Source organism: Heterodontus francisci, chromosome 20 (genome assembly GCF_036365525.1).
Source record: "Heterodontus francisci isolate sHetFra1 chromosome 20, sHetFra1.hap1, whole genome shotgun sequence".
Taxonomy (NCBI): Eukaryota; Metazoa; Chordata; class Chondrichthyes; order Heterodontiformes; family Heterodontidae; genus Heterodontus; species Heterodontus francisci.
In genome coordinates, this window is record NC_090390.1 from 18,994,765 (window position 1) to 19,021,544 (window position 26,780).

A 26,780-nucleotide genomic window follows, 5' to 3' on the forward strand; every position below is an offset into this window, starting at 1 on the left:
CTCTGAAATTATTGAACTCAATGTTCAGTCCTGTAGCGTGCCTAATCGGAAAATAAGGTGCTGTTTCTCGAGCTTGCATTGAGGTTCGCTGGAACACTGCAGCAGGCCCAGGACAGAGTTGTGGGCATGACAGCAGGGAGAATGTGTTGAAATGGCAAGCGACCAGAAGTCCTGTTTTCGGACTGAGTGGAGGTGTTCCACAAAGCGGTCGCCTAACTTGCATTTGGTCTCCCCAATGTAGAGGAGACCGCATTGTGAGCAGAGAGTACAGTATGCAAAATTGAAAGAAGTACAAGTAAATTGCTGTTTCACCTGAAAGGAGTGTTTGGAGCCTTGGATAGTGAGGATAGAGGAGGTAAAAGGGGCACGTATTGCACCTTTTGTGATTGCATGGGAAGGTGCCTTGGGAAGGGGACAAGGTGCCAGCGGTAATAGAGGAGTGGACCAGGGTGTCGCGGAATGCGGACAGGGGAGGGGAGAGGAAGATGCGTTTGGTGGTGGCCAATAAACCAAATCATTACCTACCCCTTTTAATAGGATCTGTTACATTTGTCTGTGTTTATACTGGTTCAGTTCAAGGATGTGACTTGCGTCTCATGCACTTATAAATTTCTTCCATAATAAATTTGATCCATTATTTAAACACGGATGAGTATCAGCAGCAACCTGTATGATGACATAAAATTGCTCAATTAATGGTTTTGTATGCCCTGAGTGTTTTGATCTTTTGAAATGTTGAGTAGTCTTTATAATCTCCTACATAAGGAGAAACAAACTTAAACTGTGCTAGCTGAACTGAAAGGAATTTGAAGATTGCAAGTGTCAATGTGAATTATACAAGTTGGCATTCAACATTGACGTTAGCAGCCCTCTGAATTTCAGTGCACGCAGTTTGTATTATACTGAGTTAGAACTATATCACTTTATAAGGAATGTGCGTAGATTCCAGTGTGAAGTTCTGGCAAAGGACAATCAATGGATAGTCCAATGGGCATGTTTGGATTCCATTCTTGAAAATGATTAAAAACTTCTGGGATTATCATTCTATGGGTGAGATTAAACAATGTTTGTGTCCAATAATGCCAATACATGTACTTCTAGGAGTATTTTTATAAAATAAGCAGGAGCAGGCCATTCAGCTCATCGACCCTGCTCTGCCATTCAATACACTCATGGCTGATCATCCACTTCAATGCCTTTTTCCACACTATCCATATATCCCTTTGTCATTGGTATTTAGAAATCTGTCAATCTCTACTTTAAACATACTCAATGACTAAGCTTCCACAGCTCTCTGGGGTAGAGAATTCCAAAGATTCACAACCCTCTGAGTAAAGAAATTTCTCCTCATCTCTGTCCTAAGTGGCTTCCCCCTTATTTTGAAATTGTGTCCCCTGGTTCTAGACTCCCCAACCAGGGGAAACATCTTACCTGCATTACCCTGTCTATCCCTTTAAGCATTTTGTAGGTTTTAATGAGATCACCTCTCATTCTTCGAATCTCTGAAGAATACAGGTCTAGTTTCCTCAATCTCTCTTCCTAGGACAGTCCCGCCATCCTGGGAACAAGTCTGGTGAACCTTTGTTGCACTCCCTCAATGGCAATAATATCCTTCCTAAGGTAAGGGGACCAAAACTGCACACTGTGCTCCAGGTGCAGTCTAACCAAGGTTCTATACAATTGAAGCAAAACTCCGCTACTCCTGCACTCAAATCCTCTTGCGATAAAGGCTAACGTACCATGAGCCTTAATTGCTTGCTGGACCTGCATGTTAGCTTTCAGTGACTTATTGATGAAGACACCCAGGTCCCTTTGTACATCTACACTTTCTAATCTCTTACCATGTAAGAAATAACTCTGCATATCTGTTCCTCCTACCAAAATGGATAACCTCACATTTTTCCACATTATATTCCGTCTGCCACGATCTTGCCCATTCACTAAGTTTGTCCAAATCCCCTTGAAGCCGCTTTGCATCTTCCTCACAACATATATTCCCTTCTAGTTTTGTGTCATCCGCAAACTTGGAAATATTACATTTGGTCCCCATAACCAAATCATTGATATATATTATGAACAGCTGGGGCCCAAGTACTGATCTTTGAGCTACTTTATCAAAAGCCTTCTGAAAATCCAAGTTTACTATGTCCACTGACTCCCCTTTATCAATTCTGTTAGTAACATCCTCAAAAAACTCTAACAGGTTCGTCAAACATGATTTCCCATTCATAAATCCATGTTGATCCAATCAGATCATTATTATCCAAGTATCCATTTATCACATCCTTTAGAATAGATTCTAGCATTTCCCCAACTACTGATGTAGGACTAACAGGTCTGTAATTCCCTGTTTTCTCTCTCCCTCCCTTCTTAAATAGAGGGGGTGACATTTGCTACCTTCCAATCTGCAGGAACTGTTCCAGAATCTATAGAATTTAGGAAGATGATCACCACTGCATCCATTATCTTCATAGCTACCTCTTTCAACATTCTGGCATGTAGAATATCAGGCCCTGGGGACTTATCAACCTTCAGCCCCATTAATTTCTCCAATACAACCTTCTTACGAAAAATAATTTCCTTCAATTCTACATTCTCCCTAGTCCCTTAAATCTCTAATTCTGGGAGATTTCTTGTATCTTCCTCAGAGAAGACAGACACAAAATAATCATTTAGCTTCTCTGCCATTTCTCTATTCCCCATTATAAATTCTCCTGACTGCCTGTAATGGACCCACATTTGTCTTAGCCAAACATTTCCTATTTATGTACCTCTAGAAGCTTTTACAGTTCATGTTTATGTTTTTTTGCTCATTTACATTCATATTCTATTCTCCCTTTCTTTATCAGTTTCTTGGTCCTCCTTTGCTGTATTCTAAAATCCTCCCAATCCTCTGGTTTACTACTATTTCTGGCAACTTTATAGGCCTTTTCTTTTACAAAGTGACTCCTGACAACGCAGCAGCCCGCTGACGGCATCAGAATTCTCCAAGCTGCGCACATGCGCAAACGATCTTCTACGCTTGACGATGCTGTGCATGCGCAGCTGACATCTTACCTTGTCAGGACTAACTGGCACATGCGCAGGAAAACCCTAAATTGCGCATTCTCAGAAAAATGCTCTCCCCCCCCTCAGCCACTCACTCCAGGCTGCTTGCTCCCCCCCGATCCCACTCTCCGGCTGCTCGCTCCCCCCATCCCACTCTCCTGTCACTCCTACCCCCCCCCCCCAACAATCCCTACAGACGCCAGCTCTAGGTCGCGGGCCGCTTCCCTCCTTTCGGCCATTCGCTCCGCTCAAAGAAGCAAAGCGGGCCGCGAGGGGTGACGGGCCGATGCAGGAGCGAGTGGCTGAGAGGAGGGAAGTGGCGCAGCCTAGAGCTAGTGTCTGGAGGGAGGCGGGCAGTGAGTGGCCAGAGAGCGGGATGGGGAGAAGTGGGGAGTGAGCAGCCGGAGAGCGGGATGGCACTGAAACCTCACAGAATTATGGAGGGTGTGCAGCACTGTCAGAGGTGCTGTCCTTCTGATCTGACTTTAAACAGCACAATGTTCTCCGTGTCTCAAACATGTCCATTGTGAGCTGCCATGGGTTGATTTTGTGTGATAAATTGAGCAGCGCCATCTTTAATCCTGGCAGCTGCCTAAATGTCGCAGACAGTGATGTTTAAGTGGATGAGGCTGCATTTGCGCATGTGCTAGTACAGCACCATCTAGTGGTTGTGTTGTCAGCAAACACAGCCTTTCTTTTAATGTTATACAATCCTAACTTCCTTTGTTAGCCACAGCTGACAGCCTTTACTTTTGGGGATTTTGTGCCTTGAAGGAATGTATAGTTTCTGTAAACTATGCAATAGTTCTTTAAAGACTATCCATTGTCTATGCATTGTCATACCTTTTAATGTATTTTCCCAAACCACCTCAGCCAATTTGCCCCTCATACCTTCATAATTTCCTTTGTTCAAACTTAACACACTGGCTTCAGATTGAACTACTTCACTTTCAGACATAATGTAAAATTCTATCATATTATGGTCACTCATTCCTCAAGGTTCTTTTCCAACAAGATTATTAATTATCCTTTTCTCATTACATAATACTAGATCTAAAATAGCTGGTTCTCTAGTCAGTTCCTCAACATACTGCTCAAGAAAACCATCCCTAACACACTTTAGAAACTCGTTCTCCACAGCATTAGTGCTCATTAGGTTTACCCAGTCTATATGCAGATTGATGTCACCCATAATTACAGTATTACCCATGCTACATGCTTCTCTAATCTCCTGATTAATACCATACCCCACACTACCATTATCGTTTGGTGGCCTATAAATAACTCCTACAAATGTTTGATGCCCCTTGCTGTTTCTTAGCTCCACCCAAACAGATTCCACATTTTGTTCTTCCAATCTGAGATCCTCCCTTACTAATGTATTGATCCCATCCCTTATTATCAGGGCAACACCACCTCCTTTTCCTTTTTTCTTGTCCCTCCTAAATGTCGAATATCCTTGAATATTCAGTTCCAATCTTGGTCACCCTGTAGCCACATTTCCGTAATGGCAATTAGATCATACCCATTTACCTCTATTTGTGCCTTTAAATCATCTACCTTGTTGCAAATGCTATGTGCATTCAGGTAGAGTGGCCTTAACTTTGTCTTCTTGGACATTATTCTACATTCTTAGCCTAGTTGATGCTCGCCTTTGTTTCACCTGCCTTTTAATATCACTTGCTACATTTCTACTTCCTGTTACCAGCTTTACTTCCTTCCAATTTGGGCTACCCATGAGGTTCCCATCCCCCTGACAAGCTAGTTTAAACACTCCCCAACAGCACCAGCAAATTCCCTGCGAGGATATTAGTTCCAGTCCTGTTAAGGTGTAGCCCGTCCATCTTGTACAGGTCCCACCTGCCTCAGAACCGGTCCCAGTACCTCAGAAATCTGAGGCCCTCCCTCCTATACCAGTTAAATCAATCAATCCTCCTATTCCTATGATCACTAGCACGTGGCACTGGGAGTAATACTGAGATTACTGCTCTTAAGATCCTGCTTTTCAATTTCCTTCCGAACTCCCTAAAATCTGCGTTCAGGATCTCATCCCTCTCCCTACCTATGTTCATTGGTACCAATGTGGACCACGTCCTCTGGCTGTTCACCCTCCCCTAGAAGGATGTCCTGCAGCTGCTCCGTGACATCCTTGGCCCTTGCACCAGGGAGGCAACATATCATCCTGGAGTCACGTTTACTGCCACAGAAATGCCTATCTGATCCCCTGACTATCGAATCCCCTATCACTATTGCTCTTCCACTCTTCTTCCTCCCCTCCTGTGCAGCTGAGCCGCCAGTGGTGCCACAGACTTTGTTCTGGCTGCACTCCCTCGAGGAACCATCACCCTCACCAGTATCCAAAATGGAAAACTGATTAGCAAGCAAGATAGACTCAGGGGACGCCCACACAGCCTGCCTGGTTCTCTTAGACAGCTTGGCGGTCACCCATTCCCTCTCTGCCTGCATGCTCCTAACCTGCAGTGTGACCACCTCCCTAAACATGCTATCTACATAGTCCTCTGCCTTGTGGATGCACAACAGTGACTCCAGCCGCCGCTCAAGTTCTGAAACCCGGAGCTCAAGCTTCTGCAGCCAATGACACCTCCTACAGATGTGTTCGTCTAGGACACATGGTGTGTCCATGACTTCCCACATGCCACAGGCTGTACATTCCACTTGGCCAAGCTGCCCTGCCATACCGTAATGTTAAAAACAATTTATTACAGTTAGAAGTAGAATAACTTACCAGTTACTCACCAGTTTCTTCCCCTGTACCGAAGGGAAAGGCAGCTACTGCAGGCTGAAAAAAGGTAGAAAAAAAAAGAAAGGAGCCCCTCCCTCACAGAATTTCCTTCACGTACCAACTCCCACTTTACACTCTGTGCACTCAAAGCAACTCTCAGTGCAGACAAATTTATTTTCTCTCTTAATTTATAGATCCCCTCCTTCCCGAGCTCCCTCACTTACCAAACTCCCTTCTTCACACTCTATGCTCTCCAGCAGCACTCAATGAGGGAAATGTACTATCATTTGCACGTCAGACCTCACACTACAGAGCTGGGATTGTTGTCCTAACAGCAGAGAAGGTTATGGGGAGATTTAATCAGGGTGTTTAAAATTATGAGGAATTTTGATATCGTAAAAAAAAGAAAAACTTTCCATTGGCAGGCTGGTCGGTAAACAGAGGATGCAGAACAGAAGCTAATGTTGCAATTATGCAAAACCTTGGACTGTAGTTGGACAATTGAGTGCAGTTTTTCTTCCTGCTGCATTGGAGTCCAATAGGTCTAATACAGTGCAATAGGAAGTTGCAGTGTAGATTCACTGGGTTGTCACCAGGGTGAGGTGTTACAGTTATGAAGAGAGATTTGAGAAGTTAGAGCTTTACAATAGAACTGAAAGCTAAGGCGTCACCTGGCAGAGGTCTTAAAGTTTGTGAAGGGCTTTAATAAGATGATAAATGATGGATTATTCCCATTGGTTGGAAGACAATAAAGAGAAGACATAAATTTCAGATTTTTTTATACAGTGGGTGATTAGAATGTAGGTTCTTTGTCGTAAACTATTGAGGCAGAGTCTGTATTATTTTTTCAAAGGGAATTAGATGTGTGTTTGAAAAAGAGTAACAATAAAGGATACGAGGAGTGAGCAGAAGAGTGGGATTAGACCTGGTAGTTCATGTAGAGATAGACGTTGGCACAGGTGCAATGGGCTGTTTCTCTGTTAAAGTGCTCTGTGATTCAATTAGATTGGTTCTGTTATTTGTTTTTAGGTTTCACAGATTACAGTCGGAAGTTTCTCTGATACTGTATTTCATCATCAGTAGTTTCTTTCAACTCTAAGGCAGTATCTCACGCTGATGTTCACATCTGTATATTTCACTATCATCAGATTTGAGAAGTCAACTGTAATACTGGGTCTCAAACAACTTTCAAAATCTAAAATTACTGAGCAGTGGAATGGATACCAGAGAGTGAGGAAAAGACTGACATTATCATACGAGCGTACGAATTAGGAGAAGAAGTAGGGCATTTGGCCCCTTGAGCCTGCTTTGCCATTCAATAAGATCATGGCTGATCTGTTTCTGACACGAATTCCACACTTCCATCTACCCTGATAATCTTTGATTCCCTTGCCTAACTACGCCTTAAGGATACTCAATGACCCCGCCTCCATCTACCTTCTGAGGCAGAGAATTCCAAAGTCGCAGAGCCCTCTGAGAAAAAAAAAAATTCTCATCTCTGTCCTGAAAGGGCGACCGCTAATTTTAAAACAGTGCCCCCTAGTTCTGTACTCCCCCACAAGAGGAAACATCTTTTCCACATCCACCTTGTCTGTAGCTGATTGCAGGAAAAGTCAATGTCCAGTATATCATGAGCACGAACTTGTTTTGCTTGCTACACAATGGGGCTGTATTTACAAATCTGTGCTCAAGGTTGCGAGCCTTGTCTGCAATCTCTGCACATCAGGGAATTGTCATTAGTGTGTCCTCAATTTCCCCATATGTATGGCTGTTGGGTGAGATTCCTTGTCAGTAAGATGCAATCATAAAGCCTGCCTTCAGAGACCTTCCTAAGAGAAGATTGTGGTTCCTTAAGAATCTGGTAGAAGACTCTCTGTATCTTACTCCCACCTTCACGATTAATAGAAGGATAAGGGTAGCAAATGCATGCTGTTATGAATGTGCTTCCATTATTAATATTTTTTGAGGACTTGTGTTTAAAAGACTGTGGAAAATACCTGAGGAGATGTTGGACTTGTTTTTTGTAAAGGATCACTGGAAGGACACCTGGGACTTTGTTTAAAAAACAAACACTTACTGGAAGTCACATGTCCTAAGCTAAGCAAACAGTTGCAGCCTTATGGACTATGGAACTATTTGAAGTTGTTTTACAGAGAAGTCACATGCCTAGATTTATGGTAATCAGGAGTTTTGGTTTTGGTTTTTGGATTGTTTGGAGTTCAGCAGTTGGTGCGTATCCTGCTAAGAGAGAAGCCACCCAACCTAACCTTTGCCACCTGTGTTGAAAAAAATTCTGAGAACCAGTGTGATAGCTGAACCCACTGATGCAGTAATTCTCCCAAAAAGCCTGCAAGAATTGTCCTGTACATCTCCTGATCAGAACTGCTCCAGAAAGATCCTAGTGACAAACCGCATGTGTCTAGTGACACACGTGTCTGTACCCAGATGCCAGACTGCAAGTCATCTGCAACATTTCGTATCTTATCCTTTTTTCCTTCAAGAATTAACAAGTATTTGGCCAAAGTATTTTTGTTTTTGTAAAGTTAATCTCTGCAGAGAAAGTTTCTTTATTTTTTCTTTAACCGCTATGTGTGTGTATGCATGTATGGTGGGTTATTTAGAAGGGAATATGTTTATACTTTCATATTCCAACCTGTGTGTTAATAAGCTTTGCACCTTTATTGAATAAGTCTTGTTTTATAATAAATTAATAATTTTGTTGTGTCTTGAAGAAACCTGGTTGGTGGATTTATATTCTGAAACAGATAGGTAAAAGTATATAATTAGCCATATCTGTAACTGGTTAAAATATTTTAAAATATATGTTGTGACCAGTGGAGTAGTGGGACTAGAGGGAGACCGTGCACTCCTCCAACCTTGGTCATAACAATGGGAAGACCACCACGTTCTAGTTTCCTTCCAGGTCACACAGCATCCTGACTTGGAAATATATCGCCATTCCTTCATTGGCACTGGGTCAAAATTTTGATACACCCTACCCAACAGCACTGTGGGAACACCTTCATCACACAGACTGCAGCAGTTACCAAGAAGAAAGCCCACCACCACCTTGTCAAGGGCAACTAGGGATGGGCAATAAATGCTGGCCTTGCCAGTGATGCCGATATGTCAGGAATGAATATTAAAGAGAAATTGTAGAATAATATGAAGGGAAAATGACAACACTCACCTTATTCTACACCTAAAGGCTTGTGTACACAGCTGTCCATTTCAAGCAGCACACATGCCTGGATTAAACACATTTTCAGTTCTTTGGAGACTCCTGGAGCTCTTATAAAAACAGTTTGTGAACACAATTGAATAACCTCCATCAATCAAGGAGAAATAGAATAGAGGAAATGTAGCTATTGGTTCAAGAATTCTGATGAGTTGCTATTTGCTTCGGTTAAATATTTGATCTATAGCTCTGCTGATCTGGAACAGTTTTTAACAGTGAAGAATTTTGGCTGTACTTATGAAATGGAAGTTACACTGGCGGAGGGTGGGGGGCGGAATTCTGTGTTAGTTTTGTCTCCAGATTAATTTGTCTTAGCTTTTGGTCTGAGAATTCTTTTGGCTGCATTTTAAACTAATATTTATTCTTGAATAAAGATTTAAGGAAAGAGGAACTTGAATTTAAATACCTTTTATGTTTTGGTTTCCTACCACTAGATGTCATAGTTGTCCTGCTGGTCTACCTTAATTACACAAAGAACAAATTAGCATTTAGATGAGCAATTTGGAATGGCTGGTGCCCTGTTGGGCTGTGCATGATTTGTGTCTATAGGAAAAGGACACCATTTAGTGAGAACTCTTCTCAGCATCCATTAAGTTGCTGTTACCTTTATTTGAAACAAACCAATCAGCAAACTGTGTAGCCCTTTAAGGCAGTTAGTGATCTATTACTCCCAATGGTAAGCATCACTCGCTGGGGACGATCTCACCTTGAGGAAATTGCACAGATGGAACTGTTTCCTTTTCTGACCAATCACAGGCCACACACTGGTGACTCCATGAGGTGTGCTCTGCATTGGGAACTCCAAATCACAGAAACAGTTAGAAAATGCTTTGTAATTTTTTAAATCGATATTATTCGGTTTACTGGTGCACAGAGATACAATGAGGAAGTGTTTGAAATTATCCATGCTAATTACTATGCTAGTTGGAAATCAGATAATGATCTTGATGCTGTCGGACTTGGCTTCAGCTTGCAAACCCAAAAGAAAGTAGAAAGACTTGCATTTATATAGCAACTTTCACAACTTCAGGATGTCCCAAAGTGCTTTAAAGCCAATGAAGTACTTTTGTAATGTAGTCATTGTTGTGATGTCGGAAATGCAGCAGCCAATTTTCGCACTGTAAGATCCCACACATAGCAATTTGGTAACGACCAGATAATCTGTTTTAGAGATGTTTGTTTTGTTACGACCGAGGCGGGAGGAGTGCACGTGTCCTTTCGAGTTCCACGTCTGCACATATATTTAAATATTTACCTGGTTACTGATACAGCCAATCATTTATTTTATTCGTTCATGGATATGGGCATCACTGGCTAGGCCAGCAATTATTGCCCATCCCTAATTGCCCTCGAGAAGGTGGTGGTGAGCTGCCTTCTTGAACTGCTGCAGTCCATGTGGGTAGGTACACCCACAGTGCTGTTAGGAAGGGAGTTCCAGAATTTTGACCCAGTGACATGAAGGAATGGCGATATAGTTCCAAGTCAGGATGGTATGTGGCTTGGAGGGGAACTTGCGGGTGGTGGTGTTCCCATGCATCACCATGGGGAGGTGGTGACTTGGTGTTAATGTCACTGGACTAGCAACCCAGTGACCCAGGCTACTGCTCTGGGGACAAGAGTTTAAATCCATGGCAGATGATGAAATTTGAATTCAATTAATCTGGGAATTAAAAAAATCTAGTCTAATGGCGACTATGAAACCATCGTTGGTTGTTCCAAAAACCCATCTGGTTTACTAATGTCCTTTAGGGAAGGAAATCGGCTGCCCTTACTTGGTCTGGCCTACATGTGACTCCAGGCCCACATCGATGTTGATGACTCTTAATATGCCCTCTGAAATGGCCTAGCAAGCGACTCCGTTCAAAGGCAATTAGGGACGGGCAATAAATGCTAGCCTAGACAGCGACGTCCACATACCACAAACAAATAAAAAAATATCTGTTGCCCTTTTCCTTCTAGGTGGTAGAGGTTCGCGGATTTGGAAGGTGCTGTTTAAGGAGCCTTGGGGCGTTGCTGCTGTGCATCTGCTGCCACTGTGCGTTGGTGGTGGAGGGAGTGAATATTTGTGAATGGGGTGCCAATCAAGCGGGCTGCTTTATCCTGGATGGTGTCGACCTTCTTGAGCGTTGTTGGAGCTTTAGTTTTTTAGTTTTAGAGATACAGCACTGAAACAGGCCCTTCGGCCCACCGAGTCTGTGCCGACCATCAACCACCCATTTATACTAATCCTATACTATTCCCATATTCCTACCACATCCCCACCTGTCCCTATATTTCCCTACCACCTGCCTATACTAGGGGCAATTTATAATGGCCAATTAACCTATCAACCTGCAAGTCTTTGGCATGTGGGAGGAAACCAGAGCACCCGGAGGAAACCCACGCAGACACAGGGAGAACTTGCAAACTCCACACAGGCAGTACCCAGAATTGAACCCGGGTCGCTGGAGCTGTGAGGCTGCGGTGCTAACCACTGCGCCACTGTGCCGCCCATCCAGGCAAGTGGAGAGTATTCCAGCACACTCCTGACTTGTGCCTTGTAGATGGTGGACAGGCTTTGGGGAGTCCGGAAGTGAGTTACTTGCCGCAGGATTCCTAGCCTCTGACCTGCTCTTGTAGCCACGGTATTTATATGGCTAATCCAGTTCAGTTTCTGGTCAATGGTAACTCCCAGGATGTTGATAGTGGAGGATTCAGCGATCGTAATGCCATTGAATGTCAAGGGGAGAAGGTTAGATTCTCTCTTGTTGGAGATGGTCATTGCCTGGCACTTGTGTGGCACGAATGTTATTTGCCACTTATCAGCGCAAGCCTGGATATTGCTGCATTTCTATACAGACTACTTAAGTATCTGAGGAGTCGCGAATGGTACTGAACATTGGTGCAGTCATCAGCAAACATCCCCACTTTTGACTTTATGTTTGAAGGAAGGTCATTGATGAAGCAGTTGAAGATGGTTGGGCCTAGGACACTACCCTGAGGAACTCTTGCAGCGATGTCCTGGAGCTGAGATGATTGACCTCCAACAACCACAACCACCTTCCTTTGCGCTAGGTATGAGTCCAACCAGCAAAGACTTTTCCCCCTGATTCTCATTGACTCCAGTTTTGCTCGGGATCCTCTGTCAATTGCTGCCTTGATGTCAAGGGAGGTCACTCTCACCTCACCTCTTGAGTTCAGCTCTTTTGTCCATGTTTGAACCAAGGCTGTAATGAGGTCAGGAGCTGAATGGCTTAACGGAACCCAAACTGAGTGTCAGTGAGTAGGTTATTGCTAAGCAAGTGCCACGTGATAGCATTACTGGCGACACCTTCCATCACTTTACTGATGATTGAGAGTAGACTGATGGGGCGGTATTTGGCCGGGTTGGACTTTTCTTGCTTTCTGGGTACAGGACATACCTGGGCAATTTTCCACATTGTCAGGTAGATACCAGTGTTGTAGCTGTACTGGAACAGCTTGGCTAGGGGCGCAGAAGTTCTAGAGCATAGGTCTTCAGTACTATTGCCAGAATGTTGTCAGGGCCCATAGCCTTTGCAGTATCCAATGCCTTCAGTCGTTTCTTGATATCATGCGGAGTGAATCAAATTGGCTGAAGACTGGCATCTGTGATGCTGGAGAGTTCAGGAGCAGGCCGAGGTGGATCATAGAATCATAAAATGTTTAAGGCACAGAAAGAGGCCACTTGGCCCATTGTATCTGTGCTGGTCAAAAAACAATCCACCTATTTTAATCCCACCTTCCAGCATTTGGTCCATCGCCCTGCAGATTACAGCACTTGAGGTGTATATCGATACTCCTTTTGGATGAGTTGAGGATCTCTGCCTCGACTACCTTTCAGGCAGTGAGTTCCAGACCCCCCACCACCCTCTGGGCGAAAAAGTTCTTCCTCATCTCCCCTCTAATTTTTCTACCAATCTCTTTAAATCTATGCCCCCTCGTCATTGACCTCTCTGTTAAGGTGAATAGACCCTCCACTCTATCCAGGCCCCTCAAAACCTTGTACAGTTCAATCAGATCGCCCCTCAGCTTTCTCTGCTCCAAGGAGAACAACCCCAGCCTATCCAATCTTTCCTCAGAGCTGCAGTTTTCCAGTCCCGGCAACATCCTCGTAAATCTCCTCTGTACCCTCTCTAGTGCAATTATTTCCTTTCTGTAATGAGGTGACCAGAACTGCACACAGTACTCAAGTTGTGGCCTAACAAATGATTTGTACAGTTCCAGCATAACCTCCCTGCTCTTATTTTCTATACCTGAGCTAATAAAGGAAAGGATTCCATATGCCTTCTTAACCACCTTATTGACCTGTCCTGCTACCTTCAGGGATCTGTGGACATTCACTCCAAGGCGCCTCACTTCTTCCACACTTCTCAGTATTTTCCCATTAATCATGTATTCCTTTGCCTTGTTTGACCTCCCCAAATACATCACCTTACACTTCTCCAGGTTGAATTCCATTTGCCACATTTTTGCCCATCTGACCAGACCATCAATATCTTCCCGCAGCCGACAGCTGTCCTCCTTGCTATCTACCACACGGCCAATCTTTGTGTCATCTGCAAACTTCTTGATCATGCCCCCTACATTTACATCCAAATGGTTAATGTGCACCACAAAAAGTAGGGGAACCTCTACTGAGCCCTGCGGAACGCCATTGGAAACAGCCCTCCAGTCGCTAAAACACCCATCAACAATTACCCTTTGTTTCCTGCCACTGAGCCAATTTTGTATCCACCTTGCTGCATTTCCCTGGATCCCATGGGATTTTATTTTGTTAACCAGTCTGCCATGTGGGACCTTGTCAAAAGCCTTTCTAAAATCCATGTAGACCACATCAACTACACTACCCTCATCTATCTTCCTTGTTACTTCTTCAAAAAATTCGATCAAGTTGGTCAAACAAGATCTTCCCTTAACAAATCCATGCTGACTATCATTAACTCGGCACTCTGACTGAAGATTGTTGCAAATGCTTCAGCCTTATCTTTTGCACGGATGTGCTGGACTCCCGCATTATTGAGGATGGGGATATTTGTGGAGCCACCTCCAGTTGTTTCATTGGTTAGTTGTTTCATTGTCCACCAGCATTCGCAACTGGATGTGGCAGGAGTGCAGAGATTAGATCTGATCTATTGGTTATGGGATTGTTTAGCTCTGTCTGTCTCATGCTGCTTACACTGTTTGGCACGCAAGTAGTCCTGGGTTGTAGCTCCACCAGGTTGACACGTTGTTTTGAGGTAAGCCTGCTGCTGCTCCTGGAATGTCCTCCTGCACTCTTCATTGAACCAGGGTTGGTCCCCCGGCTTGATGGTAATGGTAGAGTGGGGGATATGCCGGGCCATGAGGTGACAGATTGTGGTTGAGTACAATTCTACTGCTGCTGATGGCTCACAGCGCCTCATGGATGCCCAGCTATACCCTATTTTGTATATCCCAGAATAAAATATACCAACCAGGTTTCTTTAATAAACAACAAAATTATCAGTTTATTCTAAAACAAGACTTAACCAGTAACAAAGTAAAGTATTAACACACAGATTGAAATATGAAAGTTCCCTTTTTAAAATTCCCCAATTACACACACACGCACGCAAGCACGTCTGCGCACACACACACACACACACACACACACACACACACACACACACACACACACACACACACACACACACACACACACACACACACACACACACACACACACGAGAAAGAAAATACAGAAGTTCTCTCTGCAGTGGTCTGTTACCAAGGAAAGACAGAAAAAGACCACTTTGGCCAAATACATGTTCATTCTTGATGAAAAAAAGAGAAGATATGGAAGGATGTCAGTTGTCCGTTTTTTGGTCTGGCATCCGGGTATACAGACACGGGTCACTGGGATCATTTCAGAAGCCCGGAGATGTCGAAAATTATTCTAGTAGGCTTTCTAGGAGAAATGCGGTATCAGGGTTTTCCACCAGCACGCACTTGAATTGTAGGAATTTTTCAGCTTCTCAGGAGCTATGCAGCACCAGGGACTTTAGCTCTCCCACACTGGATCTTTGCAGGATTTCTTCAAAGCGGTAGAGAAGGAGGTGAGCTGGGCAGTTTCTTTTTTTTCTGTAAGTAAACACCAACTGTCTTCAAGCAGTTCACACCCCAACTGCACTGGAAAACAATATCCAAACCCCAAACAGAGTCGACCACCTGACCTCCATAAAACTTGACATGTGGCTTCTCGGTAACCATTTTTCCCCAGGTCACCAAGGGTTTCTGGTGTTTACTGAACCCAAAGCACATGACTTCCAGCTTAGGTGGTTTTTCAAACAACACATCTCAAGTGTCTTGGATGAAGAGACAGAGAGTAATGTATCTAAGTTTGCTGATGATACAAAACTCGGTGGAAAGGTAAGCTGCGGGGAGGATGTAGAGAGGCTGCAAAGAGATATCAACAGGTTAAGTGAATGGGCAACAAGATGGCAAATGGAGTATAATGTAGGGAAGTGTGAGGTTATTCACTTTGGTTGTAAAAATAGAAAAGCATAATATTTTTTAAAAGGTGTGAAACTGGTAAGTGTTGATGTTCAGAGTGACTTTGGGGTACTCATACAAGGAACGCACAAAGTTACCACGCAGGTGCAGCAGGCTATTAGGAAGGCAAATGGCATGTTGGCCATTATTGCAAGGGGATTGGAGTACAGGAATAAAGAAGTCTTATTAAATTGTACAGAGCTTTTGTGAGACCACACCTGGAATGCTGTGTGCAATTTTGGTCTCCACGTTTAAGAAAGGATATACTTGCACTGGAGGCAGTGCAGCGAAGATTTACTAAATTGGTCCCTGGGATGAGGCGGTTGTCCTATGATGAAAGGCTGAGTAAATTGGGCCTGTATTCTCTGGAGTTTAGAAGAATGAGAAGCGATCTAATTGAGACATACAAGATTCTGAATGGCCTTGATAGGGTGGAAGCTGAGAAATTGTTTCCACTGGTCGGGGAATCTAGAACACAGGGGCACAGTCTCAGGATAAGGGGCCAATCATTCAGGACTGAGATGAGGAGAAATTAATACACTCGAAGGGTTGTGAATCTTTGGAATTCTCTACCCCAGAGGGTTGTGGATGCTCCATCATTGAATATATTTAAGGCTGGGATAGATAGACTTTTGGTCTCACAGGGAATCAAAGGTTATGGGGAGTGGGCAGGAAAGTGGAATTGAAGCCATGATCGTATTGAATGGTGGAACAGGCTCGATGGGCCATATGGTCTACTTCTGCTCCTATTTCTTGTGTTCTTGTGTCCTTTCCTTGGTTAAAAAAAAACACTTCCATGGAATCTTTTCAGTTTTAACACAAGTTCTCAAAAAAATTATTTAAAAAATGGAAGCACTTTCGTAACTGTTTAGAAATAAGTATTGGCCAGGACACCAGGGGTAACTCCCCTGCTCCTCTTCGAATAGTGCCATGGGATCTTTTTTGTCCACCTCAGAGGGAAGATGGGACTACAGTTTACCATCCTATCTGAAAGCAACTCCATCAGTGCAGCACTCCCTCAGTACCATGCTGGAACTTAGATTATGGAATTATGGACTCAAGTGTCTTGATGGGACTTGAATCTACAAACTTCATAACTCAGAGCCAATAGCACTACCACTGAGTCACGTTTGACTCTTCAGTCTTTTCAAAGACTTGCACCAGACGGCTTTAGTTGCAATGGTGCCTGTAATTAACTGGTTAGCTTTTGTTTTCAAACTAAACTCCAAGTTGTGAAAGGCCAGATAAATGTATGATGATGGTTTATTTGAAAAGATGTCGAAGTCTCAGGGTGTAGCGCGAATCAAAATGCACGCCAGTTACAAAATGTTACCACGTCATAGCAATGTCAGAGAATCAGTATCAGCCATAGCCCTCCTTTGCATCTATATCATTAATTTTTTGAACAAGTCATTAGGCTACTTCCATCCAGCAAGGGAGAAGTCCAGAGAATTGTTAAGATCTTACTCCAAGAATCTTTTCACTCAGATCTTACCCTGTTTTTTTCAAACACCAACAGTACTTCTTAGGGAATGTACACTCCTATCTTGTGTGAGCTGTCCCAGTGCTAAATTGTACAGAGAACCATAGAATGTGATAGTTCAGAAACATGCTATTTGGACCCGATCTCAGCATGCACCCCTCGTCTAATCCCACTCTCCTCACTCCTTGAACTGTTTAATACTCCTTTTCATAGAAACACTGTAAAATGTTCAGGCATATAGAGAAAGGCACATTATCTGCATGGTTATATCATTACAAAATCTATTTTGGTGCTCTGGGAACACCTATTTGCAACACATCCGACGTTTGACAATTTGTAATGGGAAAGGGGTAGGATTTAGAAATTAACTTAGTATTCGATTATCTTGTCAAGTGTTAACTGCATGTTTAATTAGGGAGTTATGTTTGAAAGATTTGTTTCACCTAGAATTTGCTTTCCTGTTTTGCCAAGGTCATGCAGGTGAAAAAAAAAGTGAGTGGAAACCTACACTGATGTAGGGTTCTGACTGGCTGTCTGAAAGATATCTGTCAATGAGTGATGGGCAGTAAATAACAACTTTTCTAAAGTTAGAAACGATGAATGTTTAGTTATATTTATTGAAAAAAATCAACAAGATCAACACTCCATCGTGTTCTGTGGCACTACCACTGTGCTAAATGGGATAGATTCAGGACAGATCTAACAGCTCAAAACTGGGCATCTATGAGGGACGCTGTGGGTCATCAGCAAAATTGTAACCTCATGGCCCAGCATATCCTTCACTCCATGATTACCATCAAGCCAGGGGATCAACCCTGGTTCAGTGAAGAGTGTAAAAGAGTATGCCAGGAGCAGCACCAGGCATACCTAAAGATGAGGTGCGAACCTGGTGAAGCTATAGCACAGGACTACTTGTATGCTAAACAGCGAAAGCAGCATGCGATAGAGCGAAGTGATCCCACAGCCAACGATCAGATCAAAACTCCGGAGTCTTGCTACATCCAGTCATGAATGGCGGTGAACAATGAAACAACTGACAAGAGGAGGAAGCTCCACAAACATCCCCATCCACAATGATGGTGAAGCTCAGCACGTCAATGGGAAAAACAAGGCCGAAGCATTTGCAACCATTTTCAGCCAGAAGTGCTGATTCTTCTCTGCCTCCTCCTGAGGGCCTCAGCATCACAGATGTCAGTCTTTAAACAATTCAATTCTCTTCTCATGATATCAAGAAAGGCACGACATACAGCAAAGGCTATGGGCCCTGACAACATCCCGGATGTAGTGCTGAACACTTGTGCTCCAGAACTACTCATGCCCAGAGCCAAACTGTTCCAGTACATCTACACCACTGACAACTGCCCAACAATGTGGAAAATTGCCCAGGTATGTCCTATCCACAAAATGAAGGACAAATCTAATCTAACCAACTTTCTGCCTATCAGCCTAATCTCAATCATCAGCAAAACAACGTTACGTAATCATCAATAATGCTATCAAGTGGCACTACCCATCAACAACTGGCTCACCGATGCTTAATTTGGGTTCCACCAGTACTATTCAGCTCCAGACTTTGTTCAGCCTTGGTCCAAACATGAGCAAAAGAGCTGAATTCCAGAGGTGAGGTGAGAATGACAGCTCTTGATGTTAAGGCAGCATTTGACTGAGTATGGCATTAAGGAGGCCGAGCAAAATTAAAGTCAGTGGGATCAGGGGGAAAGTTCTCCACTGGCTGGAGTCATACCTAGCACAAAGAACAATGGTCGTGATTGTTGGAGGCAAATTATCTCAGCCCAAGGATATTGCTGTAGGAGTTCCTCAGGACAGGGTCCGAGGCCCAATTATCTTTATTTCTTTCATTAATACCCTTCTCTTCATTATAAATTCTGAAGTAGCGATGTCCACTGATTACACAGTTCCATTCACAATTCCTCAGTTAATGAAACAGTCCATGCCCTCATATAGCAAAACCTGGTCAGCATCCAGGTTTATCTCATTACTGTTCATTACTGGCTTTGCGTTTCCTACATTACTCTTTTTTAAAATTCATTTATGGGATGTGGGCATCACTGGCTATGCCAGCATTTATTGCCCATCCCTAATTGCCCTTGAGAAGGTGGGGGTGAGCTGCCTTCTTGAACCGCTGCAGTCCATGTGGGGTAGGGATACCCAGAGTGCTGTTAGGAAGGGAGTTCCAGGATTTTGACCAAGCGACAGTGAAAGAACGGCAATATAGTTCCAAGTCAGGATGGTGTGTGACTTGGACGGGAACTTGCAGGTGGTCGTGTTCCCATGCATCTGCTGCTCTTGTCCTTCGAGGTGGTAGAGGTCGCGGGTTTGCAAGGTGCTGTCTAAGGGGCCTTGGTGCGTTGCTGCAGTGCATCTTGTAGATGGTATACACTGCTGCCACTGTGCATCAGTGATGGAGCGAGTGAATGTTTGTAGATGGGGTGCCAATCAAGCGGGCTGCTTTGTCCTGGATGGTGTCGAGCTTCTTGAGTGTTGTTGGAGCTGCACCCATCCAGGCAAGTGGAAAGTATTCCATCACACTCCTGACTTGTGCCTTGTAGATGGTGGACAGGCTTTGGGGAGTCAGGAGGTGAGTTACTCCCCGCAGGATTCCTAGCCTCTGACCTGCTCTTGTAGCCACGGTATTTATATGGCTACTCCAGTTCAGTATCTGGTCAATGGTAGCCCCTAGGATGTTGATAGTAGGAGATTCAGCGATGGTAATGCCATTGAATGTCAAGGGGAGATGGTTAGATTCTCTGTTGTTGGAGATGGTCATTGCCTGGCACTTGTGTGGCACAAATGTTACTTGCCACTTATCAGCCCAAGCCTGGATATTGTCCAGGTCTTGCTGCATTTCTACACGGACTGCTTCAGCATTTGCGGAGTCGCAAATGGTGTTGAATATTGTGCAATCATCAGCCAACATCCCCACTTCTGACCTTATGATTGAAGGAAGGTCATTGGTGAAGCAGCTGAAGATGGTTGGGCCTAGGACACTACACTGAGGAACTCCTGCAGTGATGTCCTGGAGCTCAGATGATTGCCCTCCAACAACCACAGCCATCTTCCTTTGCGCTAGGTATGACTCTAACCAGCAGAGGGTTTCCCCCTAATTCCCATTGATTCCAATTTTGCTAGGACTCCTTGATGCCATACTCGGTCAAATGCTGCCTTGATGTCAAGGGCAGTCACTCTCACCTCACCTCTTGAGTTCAGCTCTTTTGTCCATGTTTGAACCAAGGCTGTAATGAGGTCAGGAGCTGAGTGGCCCTGGCGGAACCCAAACTGAGCGTCACTGAGCAGGTTATTGCTAAGCAAGTGCTGCTTGATGGTTCTGATGATGACACCTTCCATCAGTTTGCTGATGATTGAGAGTAGACTGATGGGGCGGTAATTGGCCGGGTTGGACTTGTCCTGCTTTTTGTGTGCAGGACATACCTGGGCAATTTTCCACATTACCGGGTAGATGCCAGTGTTGTAGCTGTACTGGAACAGCTTGTCTCGTGGTGCGGCAAGTTCTGGAGCACAGGTCTTCAGTACGATTGCCGGAATATTGTCAGGACCCATAGCCTTTGCAGTATCCAGTATCTTCAGTCGTTTCTTGATATCACGTGGAGTGAATCGAATTGGCTGAAGACTGGCATCTGTGATGCTGGGGACTTCAGGAGGAGACCGAGATGGATCATCAATATGGCACTTCTGGCTGAATATTGTTGTAAATGCTTCTGCCTTATCTTTCGCACTGATGTGCTGGGCTCCCCTATCATTGAGGATGGGATTTTTTTGTAGCGCCACCTCCTTAGTTGTTTAATTGTCCACTACCATTCATGGCTGGATGTGACTGACTGCAGAGCTTAGATCTGATCCGTTGGTTATGGGATAACTTAGCTCTGTCTATTGCTTGCTGCTTATGCAGTTTGGCATGCAAGTAGTCCTGTGTTGTCGCTTTACCAGGTTGACACCTCATTTTGAGGTGTGCCTGGTGCTGCTCCTGACATGTCCTCCTGCACTCTTCATTGAACCAGAGTTGGTCTCCTGGCTTGGTGGTAATGGTAGAGTGGGGGATATGCCGGGCCATGAGGTTACAGATTGTGGTTGAGTACAATTCTGCTGCTGCTGATGGCCCACAGCACCTCATGGATGCCCAGTTTTGCATTACTAGATCTGTTCGAAATCTATCCTACTTAGCACAGTGATGGTGCCACACAACACGATGGACGACATCCTCAATGTGAAGGCGGGACTTCGTCTGCACAAGGACTGTGTGGTGGTCAATCCTACCAATATAGTCATGGACAGAAGCATCTGACCTCAGGTGAGGACGAGGTCAAGTATGTTTTTCCCTTGTGTTGGTTGCCCCACCACCTACCGTAGACCCAGCCTAGCAGCTATGTCCTTTCATACTCGGCCAGCTGGGTCAGTAGTGGTGCTACCGAGCCACCTTGGTGATGGACATTGAAGTCCCCCACCCAGAGTACATTTTGTGCCCTTGCCACCCTCAGTGCTTCCTCTGTGGTGTTCAACATGGAGGATTACTGAGTCATCAGCTGAGGGAGGGCGGTAGGTGGTAATCAGTAGGAGGTTACCTTGCCCATGTTTGACCTGATGCCATGAGACTTCATGGGGTCCGGAGTCGATGTTGAGGACTCCCAGGACAACTCCCTCCCTAATGTAGACCACTGTCCCGCCACCTCTGCTGTTTCTGTCCTGCCGGTGGGACGGGACATACCCAGGGATCGTGATTGCAGTGTCTGGGACATTGTCTTTAAGGTATGATTCCGTGAGTATGACTATGTCAGGCTGTTGCTTGACTAGTCTGTGGGACAGCTCTCCCAACTTTGGCACAAGCCCCCAGATGTTAGTAAGGAGGACTTTGCAGGGTCGACAGGGCTGGGTTTGCCGTCGTCGTTTCTGGTGCCTAGGTTGATGCCGGGTGCTCCGTCCGGTTTCATTCCTTTTTATTGACTTCATAGCAGTTAGTACAACTGACTGGCTTACTAGGCCATTTCAGAGGGCATGTAAGAGTTAACCACATTGCTGTGGGTCTGGAGTCACATGTAGGCCAGACCAGGTAAGGGCAGCAGATTTCCTTCCCTAAAGGACATTAGTGAACCAGATGGGTTTTTACAACAATCGACAATGGTTTCATAGCTTTTTAATTCCAGATTTGTTAATTAAATTCAAATTCCACCTTCTGCTGTGATGGGATTCGAACCCATGTCCCCAGATCAATACCCTGGGTCTCTGGGTTACTAGTCCAGTGATAATACCACTACGCCACTGCCTCCCCATGACTCTGCCTGCACTTCAGAAGTAATTCATTGGCATTGTACATCCTGAGGTTGTGAAAAGTGCCATATAAATGCAAGTCTTTCATTTTCTTCTTTCATTCTTGGAGATAAGGGGAAAGTAATATTTTTACCACACAAGGCAACGGCCATCACTATTAAAAGAGCAGCTAACCATCTCTCTTGACATTCAATTGCATTACCATCACTGAATTCCTCACCATCAACATCTTGGGAGTTATCATTGACCAGAAACTCAATTGAACTCGTCATATAAACCCTGTGGCTACAAGACCAGGTCAGAGGTTGGGAATTATGCGGGAAGTATCTCACCTCCTGATTCCCAACATCTGATCACCATCTACAAGACACAAATCAGGATTGTGATGCTTGCCTATTTGGATGCAGTTGCATCAGTACTTAAGAAACTCCACACCATCCAGGACAAAGCTGTCCACTTGATCTGCACCCTATTCACTGGCTTAAAAGTTCACTTCTTCCACCACCGGCATACTGTGGCTGCAGTGTGTATTATCTACATGTTGCAATGTAGCAACTCACCAAGGCCCCTTCGGCAGCAACTGCCAAACCTCCAAGCTGGACTTGTCAGCAAAGCCACATTCCGAAGAATGATATAAAAAAGTGATAACCACATCATGCCAAATGTTTAATGATTACCTGATAATATTTTTTAAAGTGTTTCAAATCACTGCTAGATTTTAATAATCTTGGTGTTTAAGTTTACTGTTAATGAATTCTTGGCAGTGACTTCTTGTCTATTGACTTGATTTCTGTGGTTGACCCAGCTTTAAAGGTATTCCATAACAAAGTGTTTCCAAGGCAAGTGTTATAGTGCAATCTATTATTGCTCTACCTTATTTTCTCTCTCCACATACTTCTATTTGAGAAGATGTGACAGTGAAACCTGTGAACATGTCTACAGTGTTTATTAATGCTGTTATTTGTCTTCATATTTGCGGAGAGCTTCTCCTCCCAAGCCCATTTTACTAGTCTCTTCTGCACATGACTGAAAATAACAATTGCCTTGAGACTGTGATCGAATAGGTCTCCTATTAGAGAGTCAAATATTTATATTGAAGGTTTTTTTTTCAATGAAGAGGTTTGTCAGAGGAGAGCAATGAGGCAGAAGCCCAGTGTCTATGAGGAATAACTTGACAAGCTTGGGCTCTTCAATCTCTGAGAGACATGCCTCAGGGAACACCTTGTAATGCTTTATGTATTGGGACATGGGAAATAAACTGAAAACAATCCTTTCCCTAAGTCAATAGGACAACAAGGCAAAGGTCCAGGGTTGTAAAGTGAATATTTAGGACAGACAGTATAAAGTATTTATTTACATAGAGGGTGAGCAACAGCTAGCTTAGATTGAGGTCAGGATACTGGACACAGTTAAGAATGAGTTGGATGCTGTAAACTGGTAATGGTGGTATTCTGAAAGGATGAGGCATTTTTCATGTGAACCCTATTGTGATCATCTTTATGGAAAGCTCTAATACTAAATAATTTCATTTTTACTTGACCTGTTTTGAGAATGTTGGTAATCTTTAACCGAGGCTTGCTGAGAGGAGGATCACACTACTTCTGGCATTTGAAGCTAGCTGTGATAACTCTAACATTATTTAGCTGGATGCATTTTAAGATCACGGAGCAGCGGGTTTATCCCTTACTGATACTCTGCTGCTTCCACGATCTCCCATACTTAAACCTGGTGGCTGGTGGCAGGACTGGGGGTGGGGGTGTCATGTTAGGGAGTAAAAATGGTAGGGAGAGTGTGTCATGAACGTGCTTCCATCATTAAGATTTTTTGAGGACATGTGTTTAAAAGACTGTGGAAAATACCTGAGGAGTTGTTGGAGTTGGGCTTTTTAAAAAGGGTCACTGGAAGGACACTTGGGACTTTGTTTAAAAACAAACATTTACTGGAAGTCACATGTCTTAAACTAAGTAAATAGCAGGAGCCTTGCTGGCTATTGTGAGTTGTTTACAGAGAAGTCACATGCCTGGGTTTATGGCTCAGGAATTTTGGTTTTGTTTCGGACTGTTTGAATTGGCAGTTGGTGTGTGTCCTGCTAAGAGAGAAGCCACCAAACTCCCCCTTTTCCACCTGCTTTGAAAAATCTTCTGAGAACCCAGTGTGATAGCTGAATCCACTGATGCTGTAATTCTCCTGAAAAGACTGTCAGACTGCTCCTTGTGGTCTCCGGAACAGAACTGCTCCAGAAAGATCCCAGTGACAGACGTCTACGTATACCCGGACCCCAGACCAAAAGTCACCTGGAACATTGCATATCTTATCCCTTTTCTTCAAGAATTGGACAATAACTTGGACAAAGTATTTTTTTTTAAAATTGATCTCTGCAGAGAAAGCTTCTTTATTTTTTTCTTTAACCCGTGTGTGTGTGTGTGTGTTGCATTATTTAGAAGGGAATATATTAATACTTTCATATTCCAACCTGTGTGTTAATAAACTTTACATCTTTATTAAATAAGTCTTGTTTTATAATAAATTAATAATTTTGTTGTTGAGTAAACCTGGTTGGTGGATTTGTATTCTGAAATGGATAGGTAAAATTGGCCATATCCATAACTGGTTAAAATATTTTTAAATATATGTTGTGACTGGTGGAGTAGTGGGACTAGAGGGAGTCAGTGCACTCCTCTAACCTCTGTCGTAACAAGTGGTATGTTGGACAGCCATGTCACACAACTGCTTCCAACCATTGGGGGTAAACAACGCCAAGATCCCCACATCGGGTCCTGTATGGAAGGCCCTCCGAATTACTGCCAATCAGGCACTTAACTGGACAACGGTGGACCTTCCGTACGATTTAGGACGTGTTGCTGGAAGTCCTGGCCTGGCAGAGCTGCCAGCCAATCAGAGGCCGGCAGCTGCAGTGCCACCGCGGAGGTGGTGGCTGCTGCTGTAGCTGCAGTGACCAGACACCAAGGAGTGGCACTGGTACCAGGGCCAAGGTAAGTCAGGGTGGGAGTGGGCCCGAGGAGGGCCTCCCCCCTTGCCAAAGCCAGGTCATTCGTTCAGGCTTCCCCCACTGCCCCCCCCCCCCCACCCCACCCCCCAGCCACAGCAGCTGGGAAGCAGCCCACACAGTTTTTTGTGCCATGCTTCCTGTGCGGTGACAGGGCTGCCCGCCGCACGGGTAATTGCACCTGCGGCGGGAAGAGGCCCTTAATTAAGGAATAATTACCCAGTTAAGAGTCTCAATTGGCGGCGGGTGGGAAGACCATTCACAGGTCTTCCTGACCTGGACTGACTAAATTTCGGCAGAACCCACTGCGGGGGAGAGCATAAAATTCCTGCCAAGATGTCTGATGGTGATGGTACTTTTCCATCGAAGTGTTTTTCAACATGTCTTTGTGCTAATGATCTGGAGAACACATTTGTTGCATTGCCACTATTGAGTCTGTGTTAAAACTGGATGATCAAGGATATAGCAAACTCTGAAATGAAATAAAACTTCTGTCTCTCCACGAGATAAATAAACCATCCATGTCCACTGCAAACCATCTGTGCACAGCTAGAGTTTTTGATTGATTTTTTTTGTGTGAAAGTTAAAATAACTTTCCAGGTTGAGATATATTAAAAACGGCAACTGAATTATTTGTGGAAGGATTATGTGTGCAATGCATTTAGGATTTAAAATATCACTTTGTCAAGTAAAATGTTTGTATAATTTTCTTTATAATCCCATTTTTTGGTAATTACAATGTTGGAGCTTTATGCTTCATAATAATAATATAAAAGCAAAATACTGCAGATGCTGGAAATCTGAAATAAAAACAAGAAATGCTGGAAATACTTAGCAGGCCTGGCAGCATCTGTGGAGAGAGAAGCAGAATTAACATTTCAGGTCAGTGACCCTTCAGCAGAATCCCAGATACACAGGCTAGTGTTCTGGGGACATAGGTCCAAATCCCACCTTGGGATGGTGGAATTTGAATTCAGCTAATAAAACTGGAATTAAAAAAGCTAGTCTAATGGTGACCATGCAGCCATTGTCAATTGTTGTAAAAACCCATCTGGTTCACTAATGTCCATTAAGGAAGGAAATCTGCTGTCCTTACTTGGTCTAGCCTACCTGTGAGTCTAGACCCACAGCAATGTGGTTGACTCTTAAATGGCCTCAGTTCAAGGGCAATTATGGGTGGGCAATGAATGCTGGCCTAGCCAGTGATGCCCACATCCCAAACATGAGTAAAAAAAAAAATAAGTGGAAATCATTCAGCTCGAGTCTAAGCAGATCACCTGCAGTGCCACTTCCAAGTTGTAGTATTTTTCAATACTTTTACAGATGTTCCCATAGTCCCCAAACCTGTGCAGTTTCAATGAGGAGTTGAAAGAACTTGGTGTGGTGTCAGGTTGAAAGCTGACTCCAGATTCAAGCTGTATTTAGGGACAGATTTTACTTTTCCTCTTTG

The 26,780-nt window shown here is 44.0% G+C and overlaps 1 protein-coding gene across 1 annotated transcript in view; it reads left to right on the forward strand.

Moving 5' to 3' along the window:
• The window catches only part of LOC137380511 (catenin alpha-3-like), a 2,550,805-nt gene that overhangs the window by 201,962 nt on the left and 2,322,063 nt on the right, over positions 1-26,780 (forward strand). The gene's annotated exons all lie outside the window — the stretch shown is intronic.